The sequence below is a fragment of the Callithrix jacchus genome, chromosome 17 (assembly GCF_049354715.1).
Source record: "Callithrix jacchus isolate 240 chromosome 17, calJac240_pri, whole genome shotgun sequence".
Classification (NCBI taxonomy): Eukaryota; Metazoa; Chordata; class Mammalia; order Primates; family Cebidae; genus Callithrix; species Callithrix jacchus.
In genome coordinates this window covers 18866095-18889068 of record NC_133518.1, presented here as the reverse complement: position 1 = coordinate 18889068, position 22974 = coordinate 18866095, and positions in this window count along the sequence as shown.

Here is a 22974-nt window from a genome sequence, read left to right as displayed (position 1 = left end):
AAAATAGAGGCATAATGTAGCTGCATATAAACAAAGATTCGATAAGACCTTATTTCATCTTTATAGAAAAAATTGAGAAGTATAGGGCTGATATTCGTTCAATAAATAAAATTTTCTGTAGAAAAAGGACCGGTTTAATAGAAGAAAAAAATCAGCCTTAAGGTTTCTAGCAGTTTTCCACTGGCTCTCTTCTATGCAGTGTTTCTTTTTAAAGCAATGATAGAAATGAAGATACAGAAAATCTGTTTTCAAGGCTTGATGATCAAGAAAAGTGATATTTAGGAAGGGATTATTTGGTTAAATGTTGGAGGCACCAGAACACAGTAGTTAAATACATAGGTTTTGGAGACAGATTGGGTTTTAAAACCCAGCTTTCCCACTTGTTCTTCAGCCTCATCATTCTTTTAGTTATGACCTTTCTATACTTTCTTTTTCTTATCTATTTGAACACAGTATGAACACAAGCACATTTTTTTCTTAGTTTTATTTCTTTATACATAATTATTTATGCAATTCCATTATGGCAATATTGCTATTCATCTCCACTAAGAAAACAAACTTCAATTGAAAGATGTTTGCCCTGATGGGGAGTGGGGAATGGAGGAAGCTGGGGACAAATAATCGTATTTTTCGTAGGACTTTCATGAAAATGAAATAATAGAAAATGTGTAAAACGCCTAACATGTTTTCTAGCAGGAAACTATAAAATAACATTATTAATCTAAACTATATAATTACTTCTATTTGTTATTAATCTAAAAATAATTTGGCAAACTGGAAGTATGAATCAATTAATACGATCAAATGTGCTAGTAATAAATAGAAGTTTATTTTACCTGGGCCTAAAAATAACAACATGATTATTAGCTTTAATTATAAAAATACAGTTGATTTAATTAAATAGAGGGTTGGTAGTATAATGTGTCTATAAATAAATTCCAACTAAGGATGACTGATGCCTGCATTAGTAGAAATATGGTGTTTAGAATAAGGGAGATGATAGTCCTGTCTTACTCTGAGTTAATCACGCCATGCCAGAAGCATTGTGTGTGTTCTGGATGCAAGATTTTAAGGTTAGAGTTTGGTTTGGGATTAAAGTTTATTTAAAAAAATTATTTGTTATTGGGATATTTCTTCCCTCAAGTAATATTATTTTGAGGAGAGACTAAATAAAGTAAGGATATTTCATGTGAAGAAGGGAAGTTTGGAAGGATATGATAGCTATCCACAAGTATTTGAGAAGATATTACATGGGTTAATTAAAGATCCGCTCAATACATGTAATAGAAATTAGGAAAATATGGAAAATTTCACTGGATCTAAGGAAGATCTGAACACTCAGGCATCAGTGAGGCAGAGCTCCAAGTGTCTCATTCAGCAGCAGATATTGAGGCACCTTCCTCAATCCAGCACCTCTGAATACTACCATTGATGTGCCTCAGCTCCAACTTCCCAAGTCTCTTCCCAATTCCCTGGAGAATCTGATTATCCCACATGTATCAGGTTCACTCCTAAATAAGGGGGTATGAAAGTAGTAAGATGGGCTTCAAATTTAGGTTTCTAGGAGTCAAAGCTAAGAATGAATTATCATCACATATTCATAGGTGGGCCTGCCTCCCTTTACTTCTTTTCCTGCCTTTTCTGAAATCTAAGTAGATAGAAAGATTGTTAAAGAAGTTTTATTGATGTTTTTATCCATTTCTTTTACTGTATTGTCCTAAGTCTATTATATGACAGTTGCTGTTGATCTTTACTGTAGACTGAGCATAAGGAAATGTCCTTTATTGAGATACTGCTTTTCTGCTGAAATTAATGATTAATGTGATGCACCTTAAAAGGTAGAAGACTGTATATAAAAATCTTGTGGAAGAGATAGCTGCTAGGTAATCAATTTATTTTAGATTTGGGCCTATAGAAGCTCTCTTTTTAAGAATATTTTAGGGAAGAATTGAACATATAGTGTTTTATTTATAGTAAGAGGTGAGCTTTGGCAAATGGAAATTGACAAAGTTACCTAGCTCTGCTATCCATTAGTATGAAAATATGAAATAAACATTAATGGCAAACATATCAATATTTATAAATATTTTAATCAATATCGATGGCTTTTAGTAGTTTTTTTTTTAAGTTGTGTTTTTTTCACAATCAGTGAAGGTTTAAAAATCTTTTAAAGGCTGGGCATGGTAGCTCATACCTGTAATCTCAGCACTTTGGGAGGCCGAGGAGGACAGATCATGAGGTCAGAAGATCAAGACTATCCTGGCCAATATGGTGAAACCTCGTCTTTACTAAAAATACAAAAATTAGCCAGGTGTGGCAGCATACCTAGGTGTCCCAGCTACTCAGGAGGCTGAGGCAGGAGAACTGCTCGAATCTGGGAGGTGGAGGCTGCAGTGAGCCCAAGATTGTGCCGTTGCACTCCAGCCTGGGTGATAGAGTGAGACTCCATCTCTAAATAAATAAATAAATACCTTTTAGATACTGTAATGTAACTCGGTGGTTGGCAAACTTTTTCTGTAAAGGTGAGATAGCTTTGCAGATCCTACAGCCTCTGTAGGAACTATTCAATTCTTCCACTGCAATGGAGAAGCAGCCATGGACAATACAAATGAATAAATATAGCTGTGTTCCAATAAAACTTTATTTACAAAAACAGGTGGCAGAACAGATACGACCCAAGAGCCACAGTTTATTGATCCCCGTTGTAACTAATTACATGTCTGTACTTGTTTGGCCTGCCAGGAAGCTCAGATCCAACTTTGCAGTCTACCTCCAGCATGGACCTGCATGCTATATACATTCATGCTCTCTTTCCTTTATGCCCATGCCCTCAGCTAGCTTTTAAAAGTTCTATTATATTGTGTGTGAATATTATATTGTTCTATTATAAGTGAATTCATTATTGAACTAAGATTAATACAATTAAATCAGGTTAAATTTAAAATCGTTTTTAACTGGGAGACAAATTTTTCTTATTTTAGGTAACATTTTCAGTTCATAAGGCATAAATACACCAAGTAAACATTATAATATCTGTATTTCACATAGTAACCACCTTTTATTATAACTCTTTCTACCAAAGTCCTCATAGTTGGGTTGATTTTTTTTATTCTTTCCATTATTCATCTTCATCCTGGATACTGGTGAAATGGTGTCTTTTTCTGTTTACTATCTGTTAGGATACGTTTATAGGACTTAACAGGAAACTGCAGTGAGACAAAAACTAAAATCTAGACCCCACTCCCCAAAACCAGTAGTTGCAATAGGTCTTTTTTTGTTTGTTTGTTTTAATTTTAAGAAACAGGGTCTTGCTCTGTTACCCAGGTTAGAATGCAGTGATGTAATCACAGCTTAATGTAACCTTGAATTCCTGGCATCAAGCTATCCTCTCTCTCACCTTGGCCTCTCAAAGTGATGGGATTACAGGTGTGAGCCACCATGCCAGACTCTAACAGGTCTTTACTCAAGAGCCTCAGAATGTCAACGCCAATGCTCAGCATCCCTAAGGATTATATGTATTTAAGGAATTCACCTGCTTTTTTAGTTGAAATTAGTTTTCTACAAACTAGTCATTTACATACAACCTTCATAATTTTTGTCATGTTACACAAAACTTTACCATCAATTGTTTTTTGAATTAAACATTTTTTCATTTAACTAAATCCACATAAAAAATTATATATCACATTGTAAGTGGAAAATCAGTATTACTTGTCATAGAGAGAGTAGTTAAAAACATTAATATATAATGCATATTTGACCTAACTTGATCTGTTTACCACCAGCAGTAAGTGCTATATTTTTGGAAACACTTTTAAATGATTTCTACTCCCTTTTCCCCTGTCAAATACTGGTTTAACCAAGCAATCAATCAATCTATTCCAAACTAGGACTCTACTCTCTATAATTTTGGCCCTACCCCTGCCCATATCAATGGGCTTATTAACTTTCTGAGGCCCAGGGTATAGTAAGACCAAGCACATCCCTCATTGCTTGCTTCCTAAAATTATTAGATCCAAATTTATCTCAAAGGCTCCACATTTCTTGTCAATGTCACACTTACTTCCACCCAAGTCAAGGACCATTAATAACCCCAGGAAAACACTTCATATGGCAAATCCATTCACTTCATTTTTAGGAGGCAAATGTCAGTTTCAGACTTAATTTTCTTTATTTTGATATACTGAGTTCCCAAAAATAAGACCTTTTTCCCCTTGACCAACTCAATTACTTACAGAGACATTTGATTTTTGGAAAGGATGTTAAACTTCATCATTAATATATACAAAGCTATGGAGAAAATAGTTTTAAGGAATAAAAGATGGTCCTACTCTTCATTAATGTTCACATTATGCAAAGCTCATTGCTCTTCAAAAATATGGATGCTATTTAAGATTATATAATAGCTAAGACTCGGTCTTACGCTTTTAAGTCTGTTTCTTTATGATGCAAAATTGGGTTCACATAGACTAAAATGTTGTTTGTGTTATGGAAAGTACTGACGTATTTTTCTCTTACTGTTGAAAGTTAATTACTAAAAGAGTTTGAAAAAATTAAATATAAGCATTGTCAAACCAGCAAACATCTCTGAATCTTCTCCTTCTGCTTAACAAAGATAACTTTATAAAAAAGGTACTAAAATCTGACGTACTTAGTCTGATACAGAAGTTGTTCTTCTAAATTTGAGACAAGTCCAGTTGGCAGTGCGACATTGACAGCTTAATCTCTTCACTAAGTGCCATTTCTACAACTAAAAAGGATTACAGAGGGCTGCATTGTCCATCTGTCATCCTTTCCAATGAGTAAATTATTTTAGGTTTAATTTAAAGGTCCATGGTCATTCTCCCTAAGCTGGAGACAACGCTGCTTCCTATACTTTGGTAAGACACATCTCTATCCCCATAAGGGTGTATCTATGAGGAGTTACTAAACCCTTTGAGGATCTGACTTACCTGTGCATGATACTCCATTTTCACCCAGTAGGAAATAGAAAAGCTGTCCAGAGAGCAGATGTCTTTTGTAAGATTAGTGGTGTAAACTCTGTTGATACTGGTGTCTCACTCTAATGATTCCTACTTAATAGTTTTATCTTTTTACTAGATATTATATAAACAATGTCTATTATTCTAATAACAATCCAGCACAATGGGTGATTATCCTTATTTTTCCAGTGGAGAAGCTGAGACTAAAATGCTGAGTATCAAAGCAAACCTGTGCGTCAAGTTGAACTCCAATTGGCGTCATACCTGACATTCTAATTTTGTCCCACAACTTTGCATTTCTCCTGTATGCTTTTCAAGTCTGGAGTCTACTTGATTGCCTACATTACAGTACTTTTCTATATTCTGTACTTTTTAGCACTTTTTGGAGTATTGAACTTGGCTTGCCTTTCTAAACCGTGTTTAAGGGTGTTCTCTTTACAGGATTCTGTGTCCTTATTTGGATTTATGAATTGATGGTGACCTGTCTCAACTCCTTGATCTCCTAAAGAACATCTTTACCAGGCCCCTTCCTCTTAATAAAACTTCTAGCTATGGCACCTTCTAGCACTCTTTGCATCAAGTCAAAGACTATTAGGTAGCAGAAAATGGGCCAAATCCACCTTAAAACTGTCTAGTTAGCTAACTCAGTGTTGCTGTTAATCGTTTTTCAGCATTGTGATCATATTCTAAATGAAGTGATTTCAAAAGCCAGGTAGGAAAGGTCACATATTGTATGATTCCATCTCTATGAAATATCCAGAATAGGTAAATTCATAGAAATTAGAAGTAGATTGGTAGTTTCCAGAGTGGTTGCCAGAAGAGAGGATAGGGAGTATCTGCTTAATGAGTATGGTATTTTATTTTGGAGTGTTGGAAATGTTTTGAAACGAGATGCTAGTGTTGGTTACACACCGCTGTGAATGTACTAAATGCTTCTGATTTTTCACTTTAAAATTATTAATTTTATGCTATGTGAATTTCACCTGGAGAAATAAATGTATAGAGTAATTTCAGATTTTCTACCTTTCTTGGAAACTGCTTTCTCATTCTCACTATGTAACCGTCAGCTAGGGCTAAGTAGCCACTACTCCTTTAGATGAGGCGATGTACTTTAAAGTACTATCTCACTAGCACTTTGTATTGTTTACTTGACTCTGAGAGTAAGAGTCAGTGCCAAGTTTCAACATGCCCACACTGTTGACTTTACTGTGGCAGAGAGTGATTTCTCCGTGTGTTCTACCAAAAATGGAAAAATGAAAGAATTGCCGAGAGGTCCATACATTTCAGGAAAGAAGTGGAGAGTCAGGGGTGAAGGAAAGGAACATATTTCCTTTCTAGAAAAGAAAGATACTCTTTTATTTTAACATGCAAAAACTATGTCAATGTTGAATCAATGTCAAAGAGAAACTTCCCTCACCTCCGTGGGCATTTGTACAGGTTGATTCCTAACTTGAAGTGATGTTTTAATAATCAAATCTAACAGCAGTAGATTGAGGAAGGCAGAGTGGGAGAGAAAGGGCATCGACTGAAATGCAGAGCTGTAGTAAGAAACAACAAAAACATAAAATGAGTAGTATCCATTCTCCCCAGCACCTCTGATACTCTCTGAATGGTGGCAGGAAGAAAATCACTGGTTCCCTCCTCTAAAAAAATCATGGATGAACATTTGAAATCAATGGAAAATACTCAGTATGGATGATTTTACTCCTTTAATGGTTTCTTCACATGGAAACCTGTGTGGTAAAGAATTTATCCTTGCTCCAGAGGAAGTCTGACCTTTGACCTTGGCTTCTGGGAGGTAATCTCAAGCATGATAAAAAATTCTTTTGTCTGGAATTTTACCCACCAGATAGTCTAATAGCCTGATGTGGAGTGGGGGCTGGCCACACCAGAAAACCTAGCAATGTGTATATTCTGGGTAGGGGTCCTGGATCACGATATGTAACACAATCTGGAGACTGAGATCAGTCGCATGAGCAATGAATCTATGGATCGTGCCTATGTAACAGGACTCCAATAAAACTGAATAGTGAGGCATGGGTGAATTTCCCCGGTTGGCAATGCTTCATGTGTATTGTCACACATCAATGCTGGTAAAGTTATGCCTTCTGAATCCATGGGGAGATGACAATTGAGACTATGTTTGGTACTTTCCTGGACTTTGTCCTATCTGTTTTGTCCCTTAGGTGACTTTAAACTGTATCTTTTCCTAGTAATAAGCCGTAATCATGAGTATAATAGTTTTCAGTGAGTTCTTGCAGAGAATTATTGAATCTGAGTGCTTTTGGGATCCTTACAAAGTTGATGTCAAAAGTGAGGGAAGTTTTGTGTGTACTGTGTGCCCTCTAATTTTGTAGTTGGCTACACTTTCAGAGTATTCCTGACTTTTTAAAAATCACACATAAGTATGTACATATATACACACATGTCATATCTTTTTTACTTCATGGGAATAAAATCGGTGGAGAAAGGGACAAATATCACCTCCTGCTTTACCCACGTCCATATTGTCTTACATTTTTGTAAGTCTGCATTACTTTTACAATAAAAACATTTAAAAATTTTAAGTCTCATCTTTTTAGGTGTTACCCCTTTATAAAGTAAGAAATTCTGTGGCAGAGTAAGATGGTTTACAAAGATAACAGAAATAGTGAATGAATCTGGAAACCAATCACAGAAGGGCATAAAATGGAATTGTGCACTATACATTATAATTTATTTTAATCCCTGGCAATGTTTTTAAAAGGTATATTGAATTGGGTATATGATGTGCCTGATTTTGAATAGCAATTAGGTTATTTAAACTGTAATTAGAATGTTTAAAGAAACAGTTACAATTTATCTGAATATGCATGCTGAGTCATAATGTTACTTCATGGAAATCACATCTGAGAACTATTTAAATAAAGCAGTGGAAAGTTTCAAAAATTTATTTCTAGTCATATACTGGACAAAATAGAGGATTTTAGTCTGAAAAAAACTTTTCTATATGCCAATTTTAGAACTTAAATCAAATAAGTATTTGGAAATAGTATTGGGAGATAGATTTTTAAAAGAAAAAGAAACACATAAAATAAAATAAATTAAAATGGCATCCGTTGATTTCTCCCTCTCATCTTCTGTCTCTACCTTAGGAGCTAAGTAAGGTGGGGACCCATAGTTACACCAAAAGTGTAACTAGCGGTTTCATGATGTCAAAGATAAAACTGTGTCAGAGACAAAATTAGCAAGACTTGTTTGTTCGTAAACTAGGCAAGGGAATCCATCTGTTGTCACTTTGCAGCAGGAATTCTAAGGTCATAGAAAGGAAAGTAAGTTTTATGGGATAAAAAGAGGAAACACAAAGAATCTCGAATTGGAAAACACTTTATTACGGTGAGATTTTGGAAACAGGAGCAACTTTCTATTTGCTCTCAGGCACGTTTGGCATTCCCTGGTTAACTTCAAGGAGGCAAGTGAGCAGTCTGGGACCACTTCAACATGAAAGGCATGTTCAGCACTAGGGGTGCGGGTTTTCTGTAGCCGATCTTTTCCTGGCATGAATGGTGGTCAATGGGATGCTTTTTGAGGTCAAAGTATCATATGATCCTTATGGGGTGGGGGCAGGGATGGCTTCCATGGCAAGAAGTGTCTCAGTGAACACAGGGTTGGACATCTATCAACTAACATCCTGGTGAGTCACTGGCCTTTCCTCCCTTTTTCCTTTTTCTCCTCCCATGCCCTCCCACAGAGCACTTTGGTCTTCCTTCTGATCCTTAAACTCATGGTATCTGTTCCTGTCGTGGAGCCTCCTGTTTCATTCTTTTCTCTGCCTGGAATGGTCTCCTAAATCCTCACATGGCTGCATCTTCCTGTTATGCCTTAGAGAAGCCTTGCCTACCTACCCTATTTAAACGAACTATTTGAGGGATGGGGAGAAGGAGAAAAAAATGATCTTAAAATCTGCATATGTATGCACAGAAATACTCTGGAAGTATGCCCGAGATCCAACAATAGTGTGGTTACTTCTGGGAAGGAGCAGTGGAAACAAACTGAGAATGCACATGGAGGTTAGCACAAGAGGAGGAGTTTTACCATATAGCTTCTTAGACATTCTGATTTTCAAACCACGTGAATAAATGACCTATTCAAAATATTTTAAAAAGTGAAAATTTATTAACATAAATCACGGCCACTTAACCATTGACCATCATGATACCCGATGTATATGTATGCCTGCGTGCATGTATGTGTTCTTTATTGTCTGAAAAGAACTTATTCTACCTTCACAGAGTTAACAATTTGAGTGTAGAAGGCTAAGTTGAAAATAATTTTAGCATAGCATTTTGAATACAGTTTTCCTTTATTCTTTTCTAGTATCCAATGTTCCTTTTGAGAAATTGGATGATCTTTTTGTTGTTGTTTGTAGGTGATCTGTCTTTTTTTCCCCCTTCCTATTATGGAAGCTTTTAGAAAAATCTCTTTATCACCAGTATTTTTTCCAATTTTTTTTATTGTGGTTAAATATACATACTGCAAAAGTTATCATCCTCACGATTTTTAAGTGTCCAGCTTAGTGGTTCTAAGTATATTACTGTGCAACTGTCACCACCATTCATCTCCAGAACTCTTTTCATCTTACAAAACTGAATCTCTATATCCATTAAACAACTCTTGTCTTCTCCCAAGCCCCTGGGAACCACTATTCTGTTTCTGTCTCTATACATTTTACTACTCTAGGTACCTCATGTAAGTGAAATTGTACATTATTTTATACCTGTGTTTTCATAACACTGTTCAACACTTCCTTATGTATCCATTTATTTATTTTTGTCTCCTCCATTGTGTTTTATGTTCCACAGGCGCAGAGACATTGCTTTCCTTCTCATCTCTGCATCCTCAACACTCAGAGTAATGCCTGGAATAGGAGGAGGTGAGTTCATGAAAGTTAACTGGTACCCAACATGGCATTTCCCTCTGCAGGATGAGTTTCCTACTCCACCTTGCCAGAGAGGTGTGAGCCCGACAGGCATTAACGTGTCAACAACTGCCTGGAATATGGGGCGGGTTTACAATTTTGTCTCTATTGCTTGAATTTCTCACTTGCTGTCCATGTAGAATTTAGAATAGAGTAACCAAAGAAGTTTACACTTAGTATTATTAGGGTCAAACTAATGAAAAAATACTCAAGATGAGAAACTTTTAAGTGAAGTTTCTTAGTTAGCAAAGAACTGGTCTTAATTTTTGTTCTATCTTGTCTTAAAATAGTAGAGTATTCCACAATCATCAGGTAGATACCTGCATATGCTCAGCCTAGTAGAACCTTGCCTATGATTTTGAAGGAATTAATCTTCCATTCTTTCTGGGATGTGTTTAAGCTAGATAGGGGGTCATATAAAATAATTATTTAATTATTTTTAAATTATTTAATTAGGCTTTGTTTAAATAACTTAAGCCATTTTGTTTAATTTTTGACAATGTTATATGGTGTAGCGTTCAGAGCAATGAGGCTATGAAAAGGTAAATATCAGAAACCTCACCTACTGGTGTTTATTTTCGAAGTCAAATCAGTGCTTCTATAATATCTCTCATAGAAGAATGTCTCTATCCCATATAAAACACTAAGCAAAAGTCCACATTATTTTAAAATACTAATTCTAGAATATACTGCAGGTGCCACTGACTCTATCGGAGGTTGAATGATAGTCAAATGTCAACTCCAAAATGCTAAATATAGGGGCTGGCAAGCAAGCCTCTTTGGCTGTTTAGGTGATTTTCTTTTACTCAAAATTACCTGGGAAACGATACTATAAAGAAATGAGACAATGAAATGACAACTGTTTCTTCTTTCCCAGTAGTTATATGTTTAATCTCATAGTTTATCACTGCCACTGATAAATTTTAAAGAAAGTTGATATAGGTATAGACTGACCTTCAGTAATAAGGATAAAATTAGACAGAAATGATATTTTTGATGAGACAGTTATTCAATGCTCTTTTTTCTCATTTTTAAAACTATTTTTTTACATCTTCAGTAACTTCTATCCCAAAGAAAAAATAAAACATGTTAAACTTACATTGTCGCATATAATTTATGAAGTACTTTTGCATATATGAGCCAATTGTATGTACACAACCCTGATAGGTGTTCTCACTCCTTTTTATGCAAGAGGAAATGGAGAAAGACTAGATGAGTTTGCTAGGACAATTTTCTTCCTATTCTCTTATTTTAAAAAAATGAATCATTTTTATTACTGAAAGTCTTATATGAAGACGTTGTAGATAAATGAGACTGTTATGAGTTATCCATTATTCTGGCAAGTGGTTAAAGGTACTTAACTCTAGGAAGGATAGGGGAAAGAAACAGTGCCATTTAAAAATTTGCCACCATTTACTGAGTCCTTATTCTGTGGTAGACTTTATAAAAAACATTTAATATAGTCTAGCATATGTAATTATCATATCTTGAGGGGTGGGATAAGTAAATTAGATATAGAAATGGAGGCTTTTCCCAAGGTCATGCATCTAGTAAGTTAATGGCACAATAGGGCTTAAGCCAGGCCACCTGACCCTAAAACCTGACCTTTTTCTATGTTCTCTGCTGATTCTTTAGAACAATAATATTGCATTCTGTATTTTTCTTAGCTCCATTGTATTGTGGCTCTTATATAAAATACAGAAAACTTGGTTTATACAACATGATTTTCCAGTTTTTTAAAGATTAAATAACTTGAAAAAATCTAGAACTAGTTATAGGCTATGGCTTGTTTCATTTAATTTGTTTGATTTTTGATAATGTGGCATTGAGAGCAACGAGTCTATGAAAACAAAAATACCAGAAGACTCTCCTACTGCTGTTTATTTTACCTTATAGGAAATGGCAACTGGCAAAAATACAGGCTAGATATAGTTAGGCAGCTATAAAACATAACATTGAAAGAATGAATGGGTTCTAATCAATACAATCTTAGTGAACTTTTTTTTTTAATGAGCCAGGCTTAAGATGGGACCCGTTTACTTCAATAATGTCTTACATATTGTAGGACCATGCACTCTCTCAAGACAATTGACAATGGCCCCAGACTTTAAGAAGCATGACTACTGGGCAAGAGTTCCAACAATAGGAACAGATTTGGGTCAACTTTAACCCACCTGGCATATGGCAGAGCTTGGCTTCAAGAATAAGTCTTTTGCTCACATGCTTGAAAGTAGTGCATTAATGCAACTAGGACCAACTCTCGGTAAATCGCAGGGTGCATATTTACAGATTAACATTCTCACCTCTGGAGAGCTCCATATTCCTGGACACCAAGGACTCAGACCCTCAAATCTCTCGGGAATAAGCAGGCTTTACTTTTTCATCTCTTTCAGTCCTGCTCATTTGAGCATGACAATACATCCCAACCACACCTCTGCCCTGTTGAAGTTCATTCTTTTCATGTAGTTCAGCAGTTTTGACAGTACTCATTGCTGATTCCTATCCACAGTAAGTTTGAGGAACTGACACCTAACATCCCCTAGCTAATAAGTATTTTAATGTAAAAGGAGAATTAATGATGTTTAGATTAGCAACCCCTCGCCCCACTACAAAAAGAGGTAACTGAATGGTGAACTTTCAGCAGTGGTATAAGGTTTAGGGTGATATAGAGGAGGGAGAAATTATTTTTAGGAGAAAATTTATTTTTAGATAAGAATCCAGCAGAACATTATTTGAGTTTAGGGTGTATAATTTTTTAGACTGTCTGATTATATACAGTGATTTTTTACTAATTTCTACAGGGTTTTTTGCCTATCAAATGGGGCTAGTGCTGAAATCTACTTCAGAGGGTTGTTACGGAATTAGGTGAGCTCAAGCGTAGAAAGTATAGTGTTTGTTATATAAGAATTGCTCTGTAAGTATCAGTTGTTATTTTTGATCTGAGATGGTCAAGGAGAATTGACTATGGAGCTTGAATTGGGGCTAGTTCAAATGTATAATGGGTACGTTGTAATGGTTAGTGAGCAAATGGTACCTACCATTAATCAGTGGTCTGCCTCTTCACATCTGCCTACACACGATTGCTTACAAGCTTTATTATGTTCTCATATGTAGCACAGTGTTCCTTATGGAGAACCTGCCATATAATAATGGTGAATAATTGTTCAGTATTTTTCTTACATATGTATTTTGAAAATGCAGTTGAACATGAGTTATCACTAATTTTTGTCATCTGTTAGAATATGATTTGAGACAAGTCATTCTAGTCAATAAATATACTAAATATTCTCTATTTCAGAGGTCGTTAGGATTTAGTATGCATAACTTGGGAGGTTCTGGTTAAGATCCAGTTTGTGGATTATTCCCACAGATTCAGAGGCAGAACATAAAGGATGTAGTTCTGATGGCTGTATTTTTAATAAGCACTTCCAGCTGACCTGATAACAGGTAGTTAGAGATGCCTATTTTAAGAAATTCTTTTTTATTATTAATGTTATTTTTTTAATCTGGAGAGAAAAAATTGTTTATCTATTCTGGGCAAAGTTTGGGCATGAAGTTATACCCAGCCTCCTCTCCTTTCAATATACTCAATTCATGATTGCCCAAGGTAGATTTGCATGTGAAAGGAAAACCTATCCACCTAGTCCAGGGACTATCCCTAAACTTTGAAATATTTCAACACTCAAATGTGAATCTCAACTGAGAGAGACATTTTTTTCTCCCTATTCCCAAGTTTAAAGTCCTCATACTTACATAATTTTAAAACATTCTTTCTTGAGTGGGACACTTTGCAATTGTTATTTTTCACAACTTGATAGAAAAATTAAGACTTAATTTTCTTTTCTTTCCTTGTTTTTCTTTTTCCCCTTCTGAGAAAGGCCTCTGTAATTCTCACGTCTGAGCTAGAATAAAATGACAGATGGGTCATGTCTGCTATTAGGTGTAAACAGTAGACGCTAATTAAATGTTTTAAATTTTTTAGTTAAAAGCACCTCATGTGTACTTCTCGCCCTCAAAAATACAGCCACAGCCAAGGTTACAGCTTGAAGCTATACCTTGATATACTTGATACACAAGCTATACTTCCTTGATACCACTTACTCATTCTTTGGTCAGATAGACATGCAGTCACTTTGAACATTTAGCCAAAGAGCATACACTCTTCTTTTATGGACAAGTCAAAGCATTGTTACCTGGAGGAAATACCAGGTTACTGAATTTATCCAGGTACCTCTTCAGAATCCTGTGTTACTTTGTGTATATTTGATCTGTGTAGCTGACACATCTTGGATAGAGTGCCAGCTTTCTAATGACTCCATTTTTAATAATGTTGGGGGCCCACAGAGCTAATTATTTAGTCCTCAATCAATTGTATCTTTTTTAACCTGTATACTTTGCAATTCGAAAGGATGGAATTGCAATTAAAACTTAACAGAACAATTTCTTGTCTCTGTTAAGCATAGACGCTCATCTCAAACATTTTTGTGTGAATCTACTTAAAAACAGTAACACAACTTGATTGAGTAAATATTTATGGAATGCCAAGCACAGTGCAGGCACGGTGGCTCACGCTTATAATCCCAGCACTTTGAGAGGCTGAAGCAGTGGATTACTTGAGCCCAGGAGTTCCAGACCAGCCTGGGCAACATGACAAAACCCTGTCTCTACAAAAAAATATTATAAAAATTAGCTGGGCATAGTGGCATGTACCTGTAGTCCCAGCTACTTGTGAGGCTGAGGTGGGAGAATCACCTGAGGCCTGGAGGTGTAGGCTGCAGCAAGCTGAGATGGCACCATTGCGCTCCAGCCTGGGTGTCGGAATGAGACCATATTTCAAAACAAAAAACAAACAAGCGAAATGATCCAAACCAAAATATTAATGGTAGGCTACTGTGTGCAATGCAGAATGTTGAACATAGCTATTAAGTTTCAGTGGGAGCAGGTGTGCATTTCAGGTTACAAATTCAGGTGTACATGATGGGAAGTGAATTTTCTTTACTAAAGAAACTTAAAAGGTGGATCGAATTTTCAGAGTTTTCTTTTTCTGCCACCCCCCTTTTTTGAGACAGGACCTCATTCTGTCACCCAGGCTGAAGTGCAGTGGCACAATCATGGCTCACTGCTGCTTCGACCTCTTGGCCCCAAAATGATCCTTCTACCTCAGCCTGTGGAGTAGCTGGGACCACAGATGTGCACCACCACACTTAGCAGGGTTTTTTTTTTTTTTATACTTTTTGTGGTAGAGACCGTGTTTCCCTCTGTTGCTAAGGCTGGTCTCTAACTACTGGTCTCAAGTGATCCACGCACCTTGGCATCCCAAAGTGTTGGGATTATAGGCGTGAGCCACTGTGCCCGGCCCCTTTTACCCCCTCTTGCCCTATTTTTTCCACCCTCTGCTATCCAAAACAGCAGATAGCTGACTCTCCTTCATCCTTTCTAGGGAAAATTATGACATTTTCCAACAGAGTCACAACAAACCTTCCTGCCTTTAGTTTCCAAAATCTGAAGCCAAGTTTCACAAATCCAAACATTGGGCGTCTGGCAGAAAAAATAACAGGAATGAGCTCCAGGGGTCTCTGGTTAGTTGGAGGGCAGTGGCCTGGGTCAAAAATGGTGGCTACTACCCTGCCCCAGTTTTTGCTCTGTGAGATAGGAGCCCAGGGAACTCAAGCTTCCTTTTTTTTTAAAAAAAAAAAGAAATCTGGAAATCCAACTTTTTAATACAAAGAAGCTCTAGGACCAGTCTACTTAAAGGTAAGGAATTAGAGGGAGAGACACTGTCCCCCAGACTAAAAAGATATTTCCCAAGGTTAGGAAAGGAAGATAATTTTGTGGGATCCAGAGAAATAGAAATCTACCCACAGACTTCTGGCAGCCCTTTGTGGGTGGAGCAGGGGAAATTGGCTCTAGGGAGGAGGGATCCCAGGCACAGGAGTTTTCAGGGAGCTGCCAAAAATTTCAGTGAATCAATAAAATGAACTCTGGTGTAGACTCCCATTTAAGAGAAGAAGAGAAACTATAAATATAAAGAATAAACTTAAAATGTCTAATGTGCTTGCATAAGATTATAATATATTGAGGCACCTATGGCAGAGTGGCTAAGCATAAGGTAGCTCAAATACTGAGTTCATATCATAAATCCAAACTTACCTAAATCCTCAATGCATTAGTTTCTCATCTTTAAAATGAGAATGGTACCTAGTAGTACTAAGATTATCTTATAGAATTATGAGACTTAAAGTAAATAACACATTTAACAAGCAGTATTCGTGGGATATAATCAGAAAGCATCTTTATTTTTATCTTCCACTGTCCTTTGAAAATTTATTCAGTAGGGAAGTACTTTCCCTGCTGCTGATTGGAAATACAAGCTGACTGGTGAAGTTTCTGCTGCATATTGGATATTTAAAAGATTTTCAGATATCCAAGGTTGTAAACAACTTGGATCTATTGTTTACACGATATCCAAGTTGTTTACAACCTTGGATATCTGTTTTCTCAATTCTGAAAACAGTCTGCTCTCATGGAGGCCGAGTCGGGTGGATCACTAGGTCAAGGGATCGAGACCATCCTGGTCAACATGGTGAAACCACGTCTCTACTAAAAATACAAAAAAAAAAAAAAAAAAAAAAAAAAAAATTTAGCTGGGCATGGTGGTGCAGCCTGTAGTCCCAGCTACTCAGGAGGCTGAGGCAGGAGAGTTGCCTGAACCCAGGAGGCGGAGGTTGCTGTGAGCCGAGATCATGCCATTGCACAGCCTGGGTAACAAGAGTGAAACTCCGTCTCAAAAAAAAAAAAGAAAAACTCCAAATTTGATGTAAAGTGATAAATTATTCTCTAACCCATCTGAATCTTTGTCTAGTGGGAAGTGAGGGAGAGAAAAGTTCTCACTTGTTTGGTACTGTTGTAAGGTGGCATTGTGATCACTGAGCCTGGCAGATGATAAAGATTTACTATACCCTCACCATTTTTTTTTTTTTTGCATGTCCTTCTAAAGCCACCACTGGGACCCTTACAGTGATGCAAGCAATGTGTTGTCCTCCAGCCAGCCAATTCCTCCTCCATCTCTGTTTTCCTTTCTTTTTTCTTCTCCTGGTTCACAATACACAGACTCTATCACTTGCTGTCCTTTGACTTTCCCACTTAGTCCCCTAGGGTAGATTTTAAAATAGCACTATATGGCCACATGGTGAATGCTAAATATTTGTCATTATTACAATACTTAGAAGTAACAAGATTGAGAAGATTGCACACAAATACATGAATCTAGTTCCAAAATTAGGTAACTTGTACTATAGAGAATTAAATGATTGTTTTTTAAATGAAATATTTAAAAGAAAAAGTTAGACGACTTGGTGCTTGTTATGTGTACTATCATAAGCATTATACATGCGTTCATCAAGTATGAATGGGTCAACATAGGATACATTAAATATATACATGAGTTTTTATGAAGGGGCATGGAAGACTTTCTAGGGAAGGCGGCATTTGAATGAAGTCATTGAGGGTGAGGAGTGTTTTGCCATGATAGGCCCAGATGGCAGGAAGCGGGAAGGAATGGGAAAGCAGAGGCAAAAGAAATGTGTCTGGATTTTATAACCATGAGTGATAGGGTGTTACAACAGAGTTCTCTTATGGATGATGATAAAAGCTAGTATTTCTTAATAATTTACTGAATGCTTCATTTGAGCTACCTGATTTATTTCTCTCAACTCTGTGAGGCAGGAACTATTATATTATCCCCTTTTATGCGTAAGGAAATTGAGCATTACAGAGGAGAAGTTAGTTGGCTAAGATCTCCAGCTGTGATTGGACCTCTGGTTGTCTGGCCTGAGCAACACCACGCTTAACTACTACTTTACATGAGCCTTTAGCTCTTCGGATTATAGAAGGGCATTTACAATATATATATTGGACCATGAAGAAGGTTCAGGATGATCTTTTTTTTTTTCAGACAGAGTTTCACTCTTGTCACCCGGGCTGCAGTGCAATGGTGGGGCCTCAGCTCACTGCAACCTATGCCTCCCAGATTGAGGCAATTTTCCTGCCTCAGCCTCTGCAGGGTGGTCTTCTTAAGAAAACTTTTAATTGTATATTGAGTTTTAGAAAAACTTAGCTTTTACTATTGCAACTATTTTTATGATTTCCTGACATGTCCTTCTTTCCTTGTTGTCTTTCTATCTCTGTTCCTTCTTATCAGGTATTTATTAATTCAGGGATTGTGTTAGTCCCAGGATATATAATAATGAACCAAAATATATGTAGTCTCTGTCTTCGTAAGAATTACATTCTGGTGGGGGAGATAAATATTCAAATACTTTCTAAGAATAAAATTGCAAGTGTGATTTTTACCCAATTGAGAGAAATTTGGAGCGATTAGAATTTAAGATCAGGGACTTTGACTTAAAAAGGCCAGGGGAGAATCAGGGACCTGGAACCAAGTTCTGAGAGATGAATAGGAATTAACTAGATGCAGTGCGAAGAGAGGAGGGCCCAGACTGGAGGAGCAGCATAGGTAAAGGTCCTGTGGTAGGAAGAAAGGGCTGTGAAGAAAGCCAGAGGGGTTCAAGCTGAGTGCTCAGGGGCCAGGCAGGGTACAGACTAGAAAAATAGGGGCCTGATCATGTGGAGACTTGCAGTACATGTTAGAGCTTGGCATTTATCCTAAGGGTGGGAGGTTGTGACAGAAACATTTTAACTAAGATTGGCACCATTATCAGATTGCATTTTGAAACTACAGCCCTGACTATGCTGTGGAGAGCAGGTTGGAAGTGGGAGAAGTCGAAGGTGGTGGAGAAATCAGTAAGTTTCAACCAGGTGAGAGAGGAATTGCTTGAACCAGGTGGTGTCAGTGATGGGAGATGGGCAGATTCAAAGGTTATTTAAGAAGAAAAATCAACAAGATTTTGGGATTGACTAGATATGGGGCATGAGAAATGGGAGTGCCATGAAGAAGCTTTATTTTTCTGGCTTGGAAAATGGATAGTTTGCCATATTTGAAAAAGGAAAACTAGGAACAGTTTGTGTATTTGTTTATTTGTTTTAGGGTTGGACTGATGACAGGGACGTATGTGAATTTTGAATTGAAGTACTTTTGAGACCCCACAGATTTTTGGCAATGGAGTTTCAGCTTTGATCTTTCAACTCACTTCTTGCTAATACCCTTCCCCTAATTTTTCCATTTCTGGCTCAATTATTTTCCACTGGGAAAATTGAGTTTTCACAGACTCTGACCAATTGCTGCTATCCAGAATTATTTGCTGGAAATGCTATTTGGCCCCTAAGATTTGACCTCTCCCTCCTTTCCGCAGAGCCCAGAAGCAGTCCAGCTGCCCAGATAGACTTCAGGTGGCTCGGGTGCTTTAGGCTTGTGACCTTGACTCAGACAACAACATGTGGCTCTCCTGATACACGAGGCCCTTCTGCTGGTCTGCACTTGTTTGAGCTCTTGCTAGTTTGGCTTCAACACCACTTGCTCCCATCCCCTCGTCCCTCCATCTTGACTTCCGCCTCTCCTCCCTCTCGTTATCACTGATTCCCAGCATATCTTGTGACCAGATCTGCATTATTTGTGACACGTGAAGATTAATAATTTCTTTATTCCTCTGGCTGCGTCTTCGGTCCTTCCACAGAAGCATTTTATTAGATGCTTAAGTGAAACTGCAAACCTGCAATTTATACACCAGATGGCACCAAAACATTATATTTTAAATATTAACTCATGAATTTTGAGGGGGAAAATGCAAAGCTTCCACTACTTTGAGATTATACAGCACAGCCTCAGGTGCAAGTTCAACAAAAATTAACATTTATACTCCAATTTCCCAGAATCTGTGGTGATGTTTCTTTTTATTGGCAGAGAGAGGGGAAGAATGAGAGAGAGAGACAGAGAGAGAGAGACAGAGACAGAGAGAGAGAGAGAGAGAGAGAGAGAGAGAGAGAGAGAGAGAGAGAGAGAGAGAGAGAGAGAGAAAACCTTTATTGGGAAAAGGTCTTTATTTTTTCCTCTTTAGAATCAGGCTAAAGAGCTATGATGGACACTACAAAATGAGGGACATGAGTATTCCCAGGGTCTCAGTTGTTTTCATTTTCATGTTTGCTTCACTGTTCTTTTCTCAGTATTAAGGTTCTCTTACAGAACTTCATTTCGGCAAGAATAGCAATACAATTGCTGTCTTTGATCAAAATAATAATTTACATAAGTGAAAATGAATCTATAGGTCCAGTATCCTAGCTAAACAGAGAAGTAAAATTAACAAATCTTTCCCAATATTAAAATATAATTGTATTTTTCTTCCATTTTAAAATTTAATTATTATTGATATAACAAAAAACATGGATAAACACTTGTTATTAAAAGATATCTTCTTTGTATTATGTTTTAACTATAGAATAGACAGTTTTTATTCAATCAACATAATTAACAGTTGATGGTCCTGATGATACAGTTTAAGAATCTTTGAGGGTTTTTAAAATTTTAGCAAAATTGTAATGACTTAAAAAATACCACCTACCTTATAAATGAACACTTTTTAGTGGGTGATTATCCATTTGGCAAAATGTAATCAAAATTTTACGTGAGGCAAATTCTGTAAGAACTTGTTCTTTCAATTTGGAGATCTGATTAATGACTTATCGAGGGTAACAGAATATGGATAAAAGGACAGTAGATATTAACTTTTATTGTTATTTTCTTTGGAGAGAAAAGAAATGATCTCTGAGTACATGTGCAGCATAAAGTAAATTTTTAAAATGAAGCTATGTTAAAAAAATTTATGCTATTGCTTTTATATACGCAGACTTATATTTTGCATGCGTACACTTTTGTAGCCTTTTGCCAGCAGTTTTTAATATGTACATGCATATGCATACATTACGGAAATATTCATTGTTTTGTAAAGATGTGTGTGCATGGGGGGCGGGTGGGTGCTGTGTTTTTCCATTGTATGGGATAGAATGTGTCTTGCTGTAGGACTTGGATAAACGTCTGGCTGCTTCTCTTGGCCTGGGGAGTCACATGAATGTCCACAGTTGCCAAAGTGCTTTGGGATCACTTAGGCTAAAATATGCTATTTATTGTGAGGCTATCTCATTTCATTCCCAAGGGAATTTCATCATCTTGTATCTGTGAAAACTGTCAGTGTGTCTTTCTCAAAATGTAATTATCTGAAAGAAGCAAACCAACAAAGAGTGGACCTCTTGTCTTCAAAGTCATTTTATTAAGAGTAAATTAGACTGGAAAAATGATAGTCTAAAATGCATTTTCAATAGATTGCTGTCTAAAATGCATTTTCAATAGATTGCTGTCAGGCTTGCTACCTGTCAAACAGAGAGGCCTGAAGTTTCATAGTGACATATGGATTAGCCCAGTCTTCCTACAGGGTGAAAACAAAAGACAATTGGTGATGCACAGGGCAAACTCATCTTAAAACAGAGATATCAACAAAGAAATATGACAGCATGAAAAGACAGAGTGCAGTCTGCTGTCCACATTTGCAGAGGGATTCTGTCTGAATCCATAACTTCAATACACTAAGAGACAGAAAAAGAGAAAATACACATTAAGTGTAATTGTTCATTGGGTACTTCATTCTAGCAAATGCTGAATTTCATTCTCTAAATGGAAAACAAGCTGGAACAATGGATAGAATGAATGCCATTATAAAAAGTTATTAAGAAGACCCATATGAAATTAGAATTATTTGATTTTTAAAAATCATTCATCATAGAGACTTGAATGTTCAAATTTCTCATCCACCAATCAATTGGAAAAGAAAGCCTTAAACTCACAAAAGAATCTCAAGAGCAAAAACTTTTCCAGGTTAGAGCTTTAAACTAAACTGGTGAGGTCATTTAGTTCAGTTTGTTTGGGGAAAAAGTGCATATCAAAGTTGAAGATGATCATACAGATCTGCTTAGTTCTGGGAAAATACAGTATGGATTTTTTTTTAACATCCCATGTGAACAATTACACAGAATACTTGTCTGACCAGTAACTTTCAATTAAGTAGAAATGAAAGTTACTCTAATAGCCATTTTAATCTATATATCCTAAGGGACTCAAAAAACAAATGTAATAACACAATGCAAAAGTTAGTAAAGGAAAATGGTGCATTAAATTACAGAAACTGCTGGCTTCTAAGCTTGGGATTAGATGAAGTAAAACCAAAGTAAGGCAGTTTTGGAGTTACACGGTGCCCACTGGAGAGCTGTGCAGAGCTCAATAGTAAAAATTCAGAAAACGGCACCTTTGGCTTATATATCCGGAAGGAATTTGTCAAAGGACAGGGGTCAGTGATGACTGCTGGGTTTTTTGTTGTTGTTTTGTTTTTGTTTTTGTTTTTAGCCATCGCCTGTGTGATGGTTTCCTTTCCTGGAGACAGTGCTAGCTCTGCAAAAGGGATAGGCAGCTCTCTACAGAGGGTCATTTAAGGACATCTGAAAGGCCCATTGAGGTGCCATGGTGCCTGAAACTCCTGCGATTAGTCATGCCTTAAAGGCCTACCAGAAACATGCGTTAAATTTTTATGGGTATTTTATTTCAAGTGGGGGTGGGATATATCTCTTAGTTAACACATTAGTATAATTCAGTATATATATATATGTGTGTGTGTGTATATATATGTGCGTATGTGTGTGTGTATATATATATATATATGTCCTAAAAGTTTGAAAAACAGGGCAAATGAGTTTCTGGGGTGGTCTTTGGCTATGCCAGAGGACACATATATGAGATGCTACCTCAGAGATCATGAGGATTTAGAGAGGGCTGAGGATATTAGAATTCAGTAGAGCAGTAGCAAACAAATAAGGCACATCAATAAAAGCATTTTTCAAACTTCCATTTTTGCCTTAAACAGAGTTCTACCTACATAATTTAGGTCACTGGTATTTACTTTAGCACCACTCAGGGTTAAATGTGCATAAACAATGCATACGGTGAAAATAAACATGTATACTATACTTTTGCATCAGTTTTAACACTTATATTTTCATTTAATATCTCTTTGCTTTTTCTATTGATTATGTCTCTTG